The sequence below is a fragment of the Cricetulus griseus genome, chromosome 3 (genome assembly GCF_003668045.3).
Source record: "Cricetulus griseus strain 17A/GY chromosome 3, alternate assembly CriGri-PICRH-1.0, whole genome shotgun sequence".
Lineage (NCBI taxonomy): Eukaryota > Metazoa > Chordata > Mammalia > Rodentia > Cricetidae > Cricetulus > Cricetulus griseus.
Genome location: NC_048596.1, coordinates 112,155,028 through 112,169,511, shown reverse-complemented (window position 1 = coordinate 112,169,511; position 14,484 = coordinate 112,155,028). Strand labels below are relative to the sequence as shown.

At 34.4% G+C, this 14,484-nt stretch overlaps 1 pseudogene; it reads left to right on the top strand.

Annotated features, from left to right (window-relative positions):
* The first annotated feature begins 2,270 nt into the window (after nucleotides 1-2,270).
* Nucleotides 2,271-13,842, top strand: LOC100773004 (annotated as a pseudogene).
* The last annotated feature ends 642 nt before the right edge of the window (nucleotides 13,843-14,484 follow it).

Genomic DNA, 14,484 nt, shown 5'->3' with positions numbered 1-14,484 from the left:
ACAAGGGGTTGCTCATGGACCCCAGATTGATAGCTGGTAAACCAGCATAGGCCTGTTCCAGACCCCCTGAATGTGGATGTCAGTGTTGATGTTTGAGGTCTTGGCAATCCATGGGGCCTCTTTTAGTGGAAATATATTTTATTGTTACCCTGGGTCAGGGTCTTTTTTCATGCAAACAGTGTAGAGAATGAGTTCCTTCTTGTGGAGTGGGCCTCAGGTAAACTCAGTTATTTGTTGGTTATGAACATAAGAGGTGGCCACCATTGCCACAGCTCATCTTTCATGCAGGACACCCTTGTATATAAAGGATTTGTGCCTTTCTTGGTGTTTATGTTTTTCTTTTCAGAGCCTGCTATATAGTTCCTTCATCAAAGAAACTGGAACATAGGAAAAACAATGATGTCAACTGACTTGACATATTCATTTTCAGTGAAGTGTGTAGTTGTTGCTTTCAGAAGTGGAGCCTCACTGGCAGTAGTGGAGAGCAAATTATACAGTCAGACACAGCCTGGGTTTTTCTGGACTCCACATGCATCATCTTTGGCAAACAACTCAATTAAATGTAATTCAGTCTGGGTATTGAAAGCCCTATTTGGTGAAAGGAGATGGGCATTTGGTAATTCCTTTAGAACATTTTTATTAACATATGAATTAAAGAATTTCCACCTGTATTATGTTTATATATTACCTCTCGAATCACCCTTGATTTTATATATTTCACTACATAATCTGTCAAGCAGCCACCTCCCTCCTTTCTGTGCCAACTTGATCCTCCCATTTTATGCCTCTACCCCTATCCATTCATAATCATATATTCTACATGCCTTTCCTGAGGTATCTTTCTGTTCATTCCAGTACCTTATTCTATCCTTACTATCTGTGGTTCTCTCAGTTGAACTTGGTTATCAATGAGATCTCAGCTAACATCCAGTTATAAGCAAATATATGCCAATTTATCTTTCTCTTTCTAAGTTACCTCATTCAGGATGATTTTTCTTTCTCACTATACCCATTTACCTAAAAAGTTAATAATGTTTTATTTTGACAGTTGGGTAATACACCATTGTGTAAACATACAATATGTTCTTTATCATTTTTTCACTTCAAGAGAATTAATATTGTTTTTAATTCTGACTATTATGAGTTGATCAACAATGAAAATAATTTAACATTTGACTCCTTGGTAGGAGCAACCATCCTTTGGATGTATACCCATGAGTAGTTTAGCTGGATCTTGAGATAGATTGACTTCCATTTTCTTGACAAACTGCCATGTAAATTTTCATAGTGATTGTATGAATTTGTACTCATACCAGCAATTCATGAGTCTTCTTACTTCTTATCATTGCCAGCTGTGCTTTCACTTGTGGTATGGATGTTGGTCATTCTGACACATATAACTTGAAATTTCAGTATAGTTTTGATTTGCATTTTAATAGTTGCTAAGGATTTTGAACATTTTTTCTTCCTCAATCATTTGGGTTTCCTCTATAGAAAATTTTATGCTTAGATCCATACTCTATTTTTAGATTGTTTTATTGATACATATTTTCTTGATATCTTCAGAAATTTTGTACACTGTTCTTCTATATAATGTGTAACTAATGAAAATATTCTCTTATCCTGTGTGCTGCTGCATTGTCTAAATTACTGTGTCCTTTGAGATGCAGAAGCTTCCAAACAAACAGACTCACAAAATAGCATTCAAGCAGGCACAGATCATACTCATACCAAAGATAATAAAGATACTACTTCCTATCCTGAACATTACTGGTCATATTTCTTGTATATCTGTAATAAACTTGTTCTGGGAGAAACTTATTTTGAGACTTCTACCTCAAAACTCATTTGGGATATCTAATGTAATTCAAAGTTGGCTAGTACAAATCGTAATTAGAGAATTGGTGAACTAGGCTTGTTAGGAAATTTTCCCAAGAGGAATCATGTCCGGGAACTTTATATCAAATGACATGGATCTAGTCATAAGGGATATGGGGGAAAATAATCATAAATGAAATTATTACCCCTTAATTGTTACAAAGACACAGGACCTCATATGTACAGCCCCAGGCCAGCGTGTGCTTAAGAATCCTCCAAAGATAAACAGCCAGCTGAAAAGAAAAGCACTGAGAGAAATACCTGAATTCCTTAGCAGTAAGTACAATCATAAAAAGAGACTCATGGATGTGTTCATGCATAATTGATACATGACTTCCTCTGTGACCCTTCATGCTGCACTTTGCTCAGCCTCTCATCTTAGTTACCTGACAAAGATGTTGTCTTTTATCTTCTTGGTCCTGAACTTTTCCTTCCCTTTCTGCAGTTTGACTGACCCTGTGTGCTTTTGGAGAATAAAAGACAAGAACAACTGGGAAGGAGATAAAGAGGTTGATTGTTTATTTTCCATTTATATGGAACAAAGATGCATGAAAAATTATTACTTCAGTGGGAATTTAGATAAGCAGTAAGTTCCATTTTCATTTGTTTTTGTTTGTTTATTATGGTAGATGATGCATTCTAGGGCTGCTGAGAGGTAGACCATTATTCTGTGTGTCTTCTGTCCATAATTCCCCACTCATTTAGGATATAACCCAAATTTATGCTTACTGCAATATATTTCCATATTTCTGATTATTTAGTTGTTAGCTTGTCCTTTGTGTTTTTCACGTCACAAATTCCAGACTGGCAGCTTAATAAATGGTCCACACTTTCTACTTTGCTTCTAAAGACAATCATTTCATATGGCAGTTTCCAACTGATATCACTTGATATCCTTTAAAATATTAAATATTTTACTATTTGGTTTCTCTCAACAGTTATTTCTGCCACTATTTCACTAGCATGTCTACAGAGGGTCAAGACTGTAGATCATTAGGTTTGTGTTTATCTTGCTTTTTTCAGAGTATTTTGAGTACTATGTGCAGTAGTTAGTAGGCATGAACACCCTAGGTAGATTAATTTCTTCTTTCTGTGATTTCCTGTCCTAACTTTATTCTTTTGTGAACAGAGATATAGAATTATATGTATGGCAAATAAACTCCTTCCCCCCTATCTTGCTTTTTGATAATAGTGTTTCATTGCAAAGTTAGAAACATATGAGATATCTGGATTTTGAAGTAGATATACATTAATCTTCCTAAGGAAGTTTGCATTCCCACAAGCAATGGATGAGTTTTCCCATAAGAATGCATTTACAACATGAACTGTCAGTTTTTATTGACATTGCCATTCTGAATATAATGGATAAACTTTCAAAGTACATTTGATTTACAGTACTTTGATGAGTGAGGATCATTTCCCATCCTTTAGCCTGCTACTCTTTCCCAATGATGGTATTCTTTGCCATAGAGAATCTTTTCAGTTTCATAATGTCTCATTTACTTATTGTTGTTTTAGTACCTTTGCTATCAGTGTTCTCTTTGGAAAAATGTTTGCCTTGACTATGTGTTCAAGACTATTAACCAGTTTTCTCTTTTAAGAGACTTAGAATATCTTGTCTTATGTTGAGGTCTTTGTTTCTCTTGGAATCAAGTTTTGTGCAGGATGATAGTGATGGATCTATTTGTGTTCCTCTCCATGTAGTCATCCAGTTTGTCCAAGTGCCATTTATTGATGATGTTTTATCTTTTCTACTGTGTATTTGTGGCTTCATTATAAAAAAGTAGATGTCTATAGGTGTATATACTTAAGTCTGAGACTCCAATTCCATTCTATTGGTCACTATGTCTCTATTGGTGTCAATATCATGCAGTATTTTTTACTACAGCTATGTGTTACATTGTGAGATCTGAGTGATATTCCCAGTGTTTATTTCATTAGTTAGTATTGTTTAGCTATCCTGGATATTTCTGTATTCATTATGAGGGTAAAAAGTCTCCTTTCAAGTTACAAAATACCTAGTTTGTAATTATTGTCTATTCTGTATTATTTTTCATATTAATGTTTCACATAAAAGTAATTGCATTAGATAGTAGTACATATCCATTTCCAGTGCAGAAAAGCAATGTGGAGAAAATGTGGCATTACTTCAGGTCTTTCTTAAGGAGATGACTCTGAAATAAAAGAATAATGCACTCCCAAAAAACCTGCTTCAAACATGAGCATTAGAAAATTATGGCAAAATAAATGGTTCAATAATTTCCATACCAGAAAGAAAGCCCCAAGTTATATCTAATTACTTGAATATTTATTGTCACAAAGCAATAGAAAAAATATGGATGAGGCAATACTTAAAACACTCATAAACAACAAACTGAAATGGTATTGTTAAATAAGACCAAAATGCTATAAAACACAGTTACTTCCTATTAAATACCTTGAGTACAAGACAGAAGCTAAAGCAAATATATTACACAGAATATTTCAGAAAAAATCTGAACGAACTTGAACCCAGGGCCAGTTCTGTGATATCACACATATCATATAGGTGAAAAATTATTAGTAGGGCATAAGGGTCCATGTGAAGAGAAGGGAGCTCATTCCTCACTGGAAACAGGTATAATTATATTCAAAATTATATTCCATCTTATATAACTCAATAATGCATAACCACAAAAACAAAATGAAAAGAAGAAAGTATGTAAAGAAGAGGGAGTATAAGAATTATTATGCTATTTGCATTACCTATGAATTCCTTAGCCTATTTAGACTCTTGAAACAGACAGATTTGGCAACCTCATCTTCACACCCATAACATTGTGCAGTGCTACCTCTGAACAAAACTATAGCATTCTATACAGCATATAATACCTATTTATTTTCTACATATGGTAATTGTTAGAAGTATATGAAGGAGACAAAAGCAGATTCTGTTTTGGCCAGTAAAATCTTTTGCAGTCCTTGAATGGGAGGCATATGTTTCAAAAGTGTATAGAAATGAGGGTGAAACTGTAGGAAATTTCAAAGTGACAAAATCAATATCATTGGTATGAAATCCACCCCTGAAATAAACACCCTTTAAGAATCCTAGTATTCTTGCTCCCCAGATTGATAGCTAGGATACCAGAATGCGACTGATCCAGACCCCAGAAACATGGGTTTCTGTGAGGAAACCTCTGAAATCTACAGGACCTCCTGTAGTAGTTTAGTACTTATCTCTAGCATAGGTGTGGACTTAGGAGCCCATTCCACATAGAGGAATACTTCCTGAGCCAAGACACATGGGGGTGGGCCTAGGCCCTATCCCAAAGGATATGATAGACTCTGATGACCCTATGGAAGGCCTCACCATCCAGGGGAGCTGAAAGGATATGTGATAGGAGGGTTTTAGTTGGGGGAGTGGCAGGGGAGGATGGGAGGGAGAAGGGAACTGTGATTGACATGTAAAACAATATGTTTCTAATTCAAATTAAAAAAAAGAATCCTAGTATTCTCCTACAGGTCTCCTTTGCTCCTATATCAAAGTAATAGAACTTATACCATCATAACAATGGGTTTCCAAAACACAAGAATCAAGTGCTATTCTTATATTGAGTGTGATTTAAAATTAATATTTTTGGAACCTAATCTCTCATTAATATTGTGCTCTGTTTTCAGATTGACCCTTATGAACATTCACTTGATTTCCTCTCTTTACTTTGCCATGGAAGAAATAAATAGGAATTCTCATATTTTACCAAACATTTCTCTGATGGTTAATATCAAATGTAACCTGCTGGCTTATCAAAAACATCTGGTTTATCCACAAAAAGAAGTGTAAATTTTCCTAACTACTACTGCAAAAATCAGAGAAAGTATATAATTGTACTTACAGGACCCATGTGGTTACTATCTGCTGTTCTTGGACCATCCCTCTACATGTCAGGAACTCCAGAAGTAAGTTGGGGTAGGTTAATTTTAATGAAATACTGTCTCCTTCAAGTTGACTGTGAGTACCAAGAAAGGTTAAAAGGCAGAGACTGGGTATATATCTATTCTGTTCCATCAAGAGAAAAAAAGTTCAGATACTTGCTTCAGTAAACATAATATGTGTATCACAAATAGACACAAAATGCAGGAGAAATGAAAAGTATTTTATGAAAAATCTTAGTTTTTTTTGTTTGGATAAGTGCAGGAAAATGGATATAATTTTAATAATGAGGTTAGAATCTACACTTTCTAACACCCACAGTATTGCTTAGCACACTTTGGTCTTAGGTTGGGTATTATTAATTCCATCTTCTTCATGTTATGATTATGTTCTATGTCCTTCAGCTATACTATGGTCATTTTCAACCTCTCCTGAATGCCCATGAACAATTTCCTCATCTCTATCAGATGTCTTTCAAGGATACATCTCTACCACTTGCCATGGTGTCCTTAGTGGTTCACTTCAGATGGAATTGGGTGGGAGTGATCATTTCAAATGAAGACAGTGGAACTGAATTTCTTTCTGAATTAAGAGAGGAGATGCAAAGGAATATTGTCTGTTTAGCATTTGTGAGTATTATCACAATTGATGCCATATCATATTTTAAAATGGCCGATAATTATTATAACCAGATCATGATGTCATCAGCAGAAGTTGTGATTGTTTATGGAGACAAAGATACTCAGCTATAATGGAACTTTATACTATGGAATTATGTAGAAATTCGGAGAATCTGGGTCAGTGTGTCACAACTGGATAGGATCACAGTTATGGGTGATTTTTTCCTTAACTCCTTCTATGGGACTTTTATTTTTTTCACATAAGTATACTGAGATGTCTGGTTTTAAACAATTTTTTCAAACAGTGCATCCTTCAAACTATAATGATGAAATTTCACTTGGTAAATTATGGTGGATTTATTTTGATTGTTCTTTGTCTTCATCTAATTGTACGAAACTTAAGGATTGTTCTACCAAAACTCTATTGAAATGGTTATACAGGAACCAGTTTGGAATGGCCATGAGTGATATAAGTTTTACCTTGTACAATGCTGTGTATGCTGTGGCCCACTCACTTCATGAGATGCTTTTGCAACATGTGGACACATGGTCAAAGAATGATGGGAAAGAACTTGAGTTTGACTCTCAGCAGGTAATTAGTCTTCCATTGCATATATGTCATAGTGATTACTTTCGTGAAGGGAACTCTATGTTCTAAATCCATGAAAATTGCAAACATTTCTCCCAGATGCATATATTTCTGTACTCTTTTGTGGCATGTGATAAAGATCATCTTATTGTCTTAAATAATAATAGAGCTGGTACTGGCACACAAGTCAGCATTTTACAATCTAAGTCAAGATATTGTATCCAGAATATTTCATGCACACATGAATCTTATGGTTTTAAAATTTGGAAAAATTATTTTTCATGAGATTCTTAAATGGCAAGAAATAAACAACTTTTCTTTTTGTGATAAAAAATTTTCTTATCACTGTAATAAATAGATTGCAGATAATATTTGGAGTACTGCCACTTTTTGAACAATTAAGCAACTGAATTACCTAGGTTATGATTAAATAATATTATCAGAAAGAAGTAGAGAACATGTCACTCCTGTATAAGTATATCAATTATGTATATATGTGTTAAACTATCAACTCCTGTGAGAAAATTTTAGCTTTTAGATGTACTGAAACTCTAAGTCTATATGTAATGTCTTTTGTTTACACTGACTACTTGTAGCAAAGTTTCATTTAGGAGAGTCTAATGAAAATAACATTTTGACTACTTGTAGCAAAGTTTCATTTAGGAGAGTCTAATGAAAATAACAGGAATTATATACTTTATATTTTCTGTCCTAATGTGTAGGCACAGTTGAAACTAAAATGACAAATGTGTTTTAGATGTTCTCTATTCTGAAGAACATACAATTTATAAATCCTGCTGGAGACCTAGTGAACATGAACCAGAAAGCAAAACAGGATACAGTGTATGACATTTTCTATATCACAGATTTAAAAAATCAGAATGCACTTAAAGTGAAAATAGGAAAGTTTTCTGGACACTTTCCATGCAACCAACAATTGTACATGTATGATGAAAGGATAGAGTGGACCACAGATTTTATTCAGGTAATTTGATCTTAAGTCAAATGCTATAAATGTACCTAAAATACTCCAAAATCTCATGGACTACCTGTGCTTCTTCATCACAAAAGCATTTAACATTTACTGATTTATTCAATCAGTTTCCACTGTTGTAGGTCTCTCTCTCTCTCTCTCTCTCTCTCTCTCTCTCTCTCGCTCTCGCTCTCTCTCTCTCTCTCGTCCTCTCTCTCTCCTTTCTTATGTGTATTTATTTATGTATTCACAATATATACATTACCATATACTCAAAATATTTATTTAAAAAACAGTGAAATTTTACTGTATAATATGATACATGTGATTAAAAAGAGGATTTTCAGTGGTTCCATGTTGTGAATCACTACAGCTTGTGTAATTTACAGTAAATCCCTTGTTTCTAAAATTTATCTGATTTTCCTCAGACACCACCATCCATATGCAGTAGGCCTTGCAGTCCTGGACAAAGAAAATCCCCTCAGGAAGGAAAGGCTGTCTGCTGTTTTGACTGTAACCACTGTCTAAATAATGAAATTTCTAACATGACAAGTAAGTGATTATTTACCAAAATCATAAAAGATTGTTTATTTTCTTATAAATTTAAATAGTTGGGAAAAAGAAAAAGAAAAATTCCATTGTGAAGTTGAAAGCATCACCAATACTGATATTTTCAATAATACACTCTCAGTCATTTAAGTATACTTTTGTCTGATCAGTCCAGAACATATGAACATAATATTTTCTCCCAGAAATTATATTAGAGTACTAAATTATATTAGAGTACTAAAGATTACTCCTAAAACTCATCTTCATTATATTATTCAGCATATTTATAATAAGTTGAATCAAATTTTTATTTTATTTAAGATTTATAGACTATGCATCATTATGTTCCCAGTGGCCCCCAGGGTTTCTAACAAAGAGCAGAATTCAGTAATGTTCTACCATGTTTCAGAAACAATTTTTTATTCTGTGTGCTATGGTAAACCAATGCTATCATTGATAGTTAGTATTTTCAGTTCCACTCTTTCAAAGGTGAGTTTCAATGGCATCATATTGAACTCTGAATTAAAGATAGTATCATAATGTTCATAAAACTAATGCACAGTGAGTTTCTTAATCAAATAAGTGGTGAAATATACATCGATCTACAGAAACTTCAAGAAATATGTTTTTCATATTGTACAAGTTTCTGAAGGATGAACTTACTGATGTAGTGAAGAGAAATAGCTCAATAATTAATAGACAGTTTTATTTAGAGCCAGACCAGTATGTAAAACTAATTCTATATGACTTGAGCATTCACATTGTGAAGAAATAGTACAGATTTTTGGAAAAAATCAAAATAAAATTATAAACATATTTGACTACTAAACACAGTGACTAATGGATGAAAACAAACCACTTGAATAGAATAATGCAAAAATTTCATTGATTAAAATAATATTATCACAGATATAATTAATTCAAAATTCAAATTTATTGACTTTTGTGTTGGTTGAACAAAAGGATACTACACACACTTTTATTATATTCTCCTTGCTCCTACTTAGAAAAGCAATGGAGGGATCAGGAAAGGGAAGCTGTGGACAGAGTACATTCTATCAGGCAATAAAATAAAAATAAATAATTAATTTTAAAAATTAATTTTCAATAAATATTAAAGTTGAAACATTTTAATACGTGTTTCAAGATTTTATTTGATATAGAAATATATACTTTATATTGGTATGGATTTTGGTTTATTGATTCAAATTTAAGGTCAATTTTGTTATGTGTATATTTCCCCTCTTGTTTAGTTATTTTACTTATACAGTTCTTCAAAAATATTATGTAGAATTAAATGCAAATTATTGATCGTCACCTATAATAGTCAAAACTTATCTAGATAGACAGAGATATACTTCAAATGTATAGACATTCTTCAAACCTTTCAAAGACCTACAGAATATGGCATTTGATATGAGTTAGGGTTTTTTGTGACAATGAGACACAACTGCTCCTGCCAATACCAATTATGTCAGAGAGGAAGATGGGCATTGAAGATGTTTGTTATGGAGTTTGCCTTCAACATGTCAGAAGTTGCCATTTGGGCAAGAATCTTCTCTTTCCTGACTATATGCTGTATAAACTGGACATGAAGGACCCAGAGGAAATTGATGGCTGAACTTGCAAAACAAGATGGGACAGTCAGTTATTCAGGATTCCTGCTTCATCTAGACATTCTTCAGGACACAGAGAAAAATGACAAAATTCTAATACAGGTGAACAGTTAAAAATGTCCTGCTTTACTGAGAAGTCTGCCACACACATTATGGCCTGGTGGCTGAAGATGGATGCTTAAACATTACAGAAACCTTTTGGTATCTTTCCAGGCAGTGAGATGTCTCTGTCAATTCTAGAGGGTATATTATCCTTCTAAGGTCTTTGATGGAGCTAAAGACAGATAGTTACATTTATAGTTTTCCTTAGTTATGATAACAGGTAAGTTACATATAAAACTTAAGACTCACAAAGATCGGATAGATGACACAATATTTTGTTTAACTTTTGCCAAATGTTAATGAACGAAATATTGTTAACTATACTTCTTACTTGATAACTGTTTTGTTATATATACTTTTACTATGTTAAAGTTAAAATATTTATTTTTGTTTAGACAGAAAAAAAGAGGTGATAGAATGTTCTTATCTATATATGTTTCTCTTATTGGTTGAAGAATAAAATGCTGATTGACAAGGCAGGAAGTATTGGTGGGGCTACAAGAGGAAGGAGAAGGTCAAAGAGGGGCAGAGTACAGGAAGGAGTAAGAGGCCTGGACCCTTATCCTGTAAGAGAAGTCCATGTGGAAATAGATATATCTATAGAAATGGGTTACTAATTAATACAGTGCTAGCCAATAAGAAGCCCTAGCCATGTGCCAACATTTTTGCAATTAATATAGTATCCTGTGAGTTTATTTGAGGCTGAAAGGTGGCAGAATCTGCTGGGATAAAAATAACCAGTTATATTTATTTATTTACTTAGTTATTTATTATTTATTATGTATACAGTGTTCTGTCTGCATGTGTTCCTGCAGGCCAGAGAGGACACCAGATTTCACTATGGATTTTTGTGAGCCTCCCTATGGTTTCTGGGAATTGAAGTCAGGACCCCTGCAAGAGCTCTCCAGCCTGCATTTGAAGTACTTATATTCACTAGTTTAGATGACATTGCTTAGCAAAATTGGAGAGAATTTAAAAACTGAAACAGATTGTAAACTTTTTGATGGATAGGCTCAGGACTGGATTGGAATCATCACTTTTCAGTTTGATCTGTTGGGTCTACACGACTGACAGAAAAGTAAATATATTGAGGTATAAATTATGAAGATGCAGCTGAGTGGTGGTGGCACTTGCCTTTAATCCCAGCACTCAAGAGGCAGAGGCAGGAGGCTCTCTGTGAGATTGAGACCAGCCTTGTCTACAAGAGCTAGCTCCAGGATAGCCTCAAAGGCAGAGAGAAAACCTGTCTCAAAAAACCAACCCCCCCAAAATTATGAAGATGTAAATGGAAGACACTCCTTAGCCACATCCAATATTATCTTTCAAAATTATGCCCTTGAGATATGGCATATTAACTTGATTTTGCTATTTTCTCAATAAATACTGCAACCTTGGTGAAGCATTGAATGATTAAATCTTATGAAATTACTAAAATTTATGACAATATCTCCAACCAAAGATGAATTATTGGAAGATAAAACTAAATGTGATATTTTTGACATAGAGAGAATCTGTCCATGGTGCTTCTGCTCTCTTTTGGCATTAGCTATGCTAGTCCCTTTTGCTTTTTTCTTATTATTGAGATTATAATATAATTACATAATTTCCGTTTTCCTCATTATTCTTCCAAATCCCCCCATATAATACCTATTCTTGCTCTCTTTCAAATTCATGGGCACTTTCATTATTAATTGATATATATATATATATATATATATATCAATCAATTATTATTAATTATATATGTATATATAATTTCTAAATACAAACTGTACAGTCTATAGTCTGTACAATATTACTTATATGTTTTCAGGATTGTCCATCTTGTTATCCAAAGATAATCTTGGAAAGACAGTTCCTTCCATGTTTAATATTCCTTAGGTGTTTGTAGTTCTCTATGTAGAGTTGAGGCTTGATTGTCTCTTCCCCATCCACTTTACTATGTCCATTGATTTTGTCTTTGTCAGCTCCAGTTTAAGCAGTCATGTCGATGAGACTTTAGGACTGTAGCTTGCAGTATTTCTAGGATCCCTGATCCCCTAGATCTTCAATGTTTCCTGTGAATTAATTGAGGCAATATTAGTATAGATGTATCCATTAGATGAAACTCCATAATTTCACATTTTCAATGGTAGTGATTTTTCTCTATTACTCTCTGTTTTAAAGATAGTTTAGAGTACTTTAATAATCTGTGTATAGGCACAGATACTTTGAATATTGTTAGGAATCATATTGCTTTAATTAATTGGTGGGTATAGGTTCCTTCCAAGATATTGAGTGGGTAAGGTTTGTATGTCAAAGGAGAGACATGAGGACATTTGTATGTGCAAACTAACTTGTTGCTGATAGATTATGTTATTAAAGGAAGTAGCTCATTCTGAGTTGTTTGTCATAGTAGGCAAAATTTTGAATAACAACTGTGTTTCCATGAATGACTCAATCCAAGGTTGGTTACTGTGGCCACCTGAACATTATGTGAAAGTACATAAATCTTTTTGAAAATTAAATGTTCTTACGTATGTAAAATAAATATGAACAAAACCTTTGAATTATGATTAAAAGCAATGGAAATTAGAATTATGTCCTATGCATCAAGCACATTCTGTACACCACAAGAAATATGAGTTCTTACTGCAGAAATGTAACTATCATGTTTAATGAATACTAAGAAAAAATTTACATCTGAAAATGCTTCCCTTCCTATACTAGACATGGATCATTGTGTGAAGTGTCCAGATGATCAGTATGCCAACACAAAACAAATTCACTGCCTCAAAAAAGTTGTCACATTTCTGGCCTATGAGGATCTCTTGGGAATGTCTCTGGCTGTAGTTGCACTGTTTTTCTCCTCTCTTACAGTTGTTGTGCTTACTATCTTTTTGAAATATCAAGGTACTCCTATTGTCAAGGGCAATAACCAAGTTCTCAGCTATGTACTACTCCTCTCCCTAATATTTTGTTTTCTTTGTCCCTTGCTATATATTGGCCATCCCCATACGGCCACCTGTATCTTGCAGCAGACCACATTTGCAATTGTCTTCACCATGGCAACATCTTCTATTTTAGCTAAGACAATTACTGTAGTACTGGCATTCAAGGTCACTGTTCCAGATGGAAAGATAAGATGGTTGCTGGCATCAGGTGCACCAAACTTCATCATTCCCATCTGTACCACAATCCAAGTGATTCTCTGTAGAATCTGGCTTGGAACTTCTCCTCCATTTGTTGATGGTGATACACAAGCTATACATGGACACATTTTGATTGTTTGCAACAAAGGCTCAGTTACTGCTTTCTACTGTGTTCTGGGATATTTGGGCTCTCTGGCTCTTGCAAGTTTTGCTGTAGCTTTCATGGCCAGAAATCTGCCTGACACATTCAGTGAAGCCAAGTACATGACATTCAGCATGCTGGTGTTCTGTAGTGTTTGGGCTACCTTCCTCCCTGTTTATCAAAGCACCAAGGGGAAGTGTATGGTGGCTGTGGAGGTCTTCTGTATCTTGGCCCCAAGTGCAGGGCTACTTCTCTGCATCTTTGCCCCAAAGTGCTACATTATTTTGTTCAAACCAGAGATAAATTCTCTTCATAAGTTCAGAAAGACGTAATCTAATGATGAAAATATCCATCAAATTTAACTTACTTCCTATACAAGATACGCCTACAAGATCTCAAGGCTCCTTTCTTACTAACCAAGTACTATGTCAAAATATGAAGATGTCTCTTATGGAAAAATGTAGAAAATAAGATACATAATAAAGTATAAGCACAAAATCTGAACTTTAGTTTAATTGCATAATACTTAATATGGAAAATCATTTATACATGTGTAATTCCATTTTAAGTCAACCTTTTTGTTGTCTATGTTATCTGACAGAGCAATAATGCTTTTTCCATTTATATCTATTTATTATTTTATTTTACATTCCAACCACAGCTCTCTCCTATCCCTCTTACCACCCAACTTCCCTCCTCCTAGACCCCCACCTCCCCCATCCTACCACCAGTCTACTCTTCCTTCCAAGTAAGGGCTCCCATGAGAAGTCAACATAGTTTGGCACAATAGGTTGGGGCAGAGCCAGGCCCCTCTCCCCTGCATTAAGACTGAGCATGGCATACCATCATGGGGAGTGGGTGCCAATAAGCTAGCTCATGTACCAGGCTTGTTTGTGGTCCTACTGCTAAGGACCCCTCAGATAGTCCAAGCTTCACCTCTGTCTCCCATATATGGAAGGCCAATTTTGGTCCTC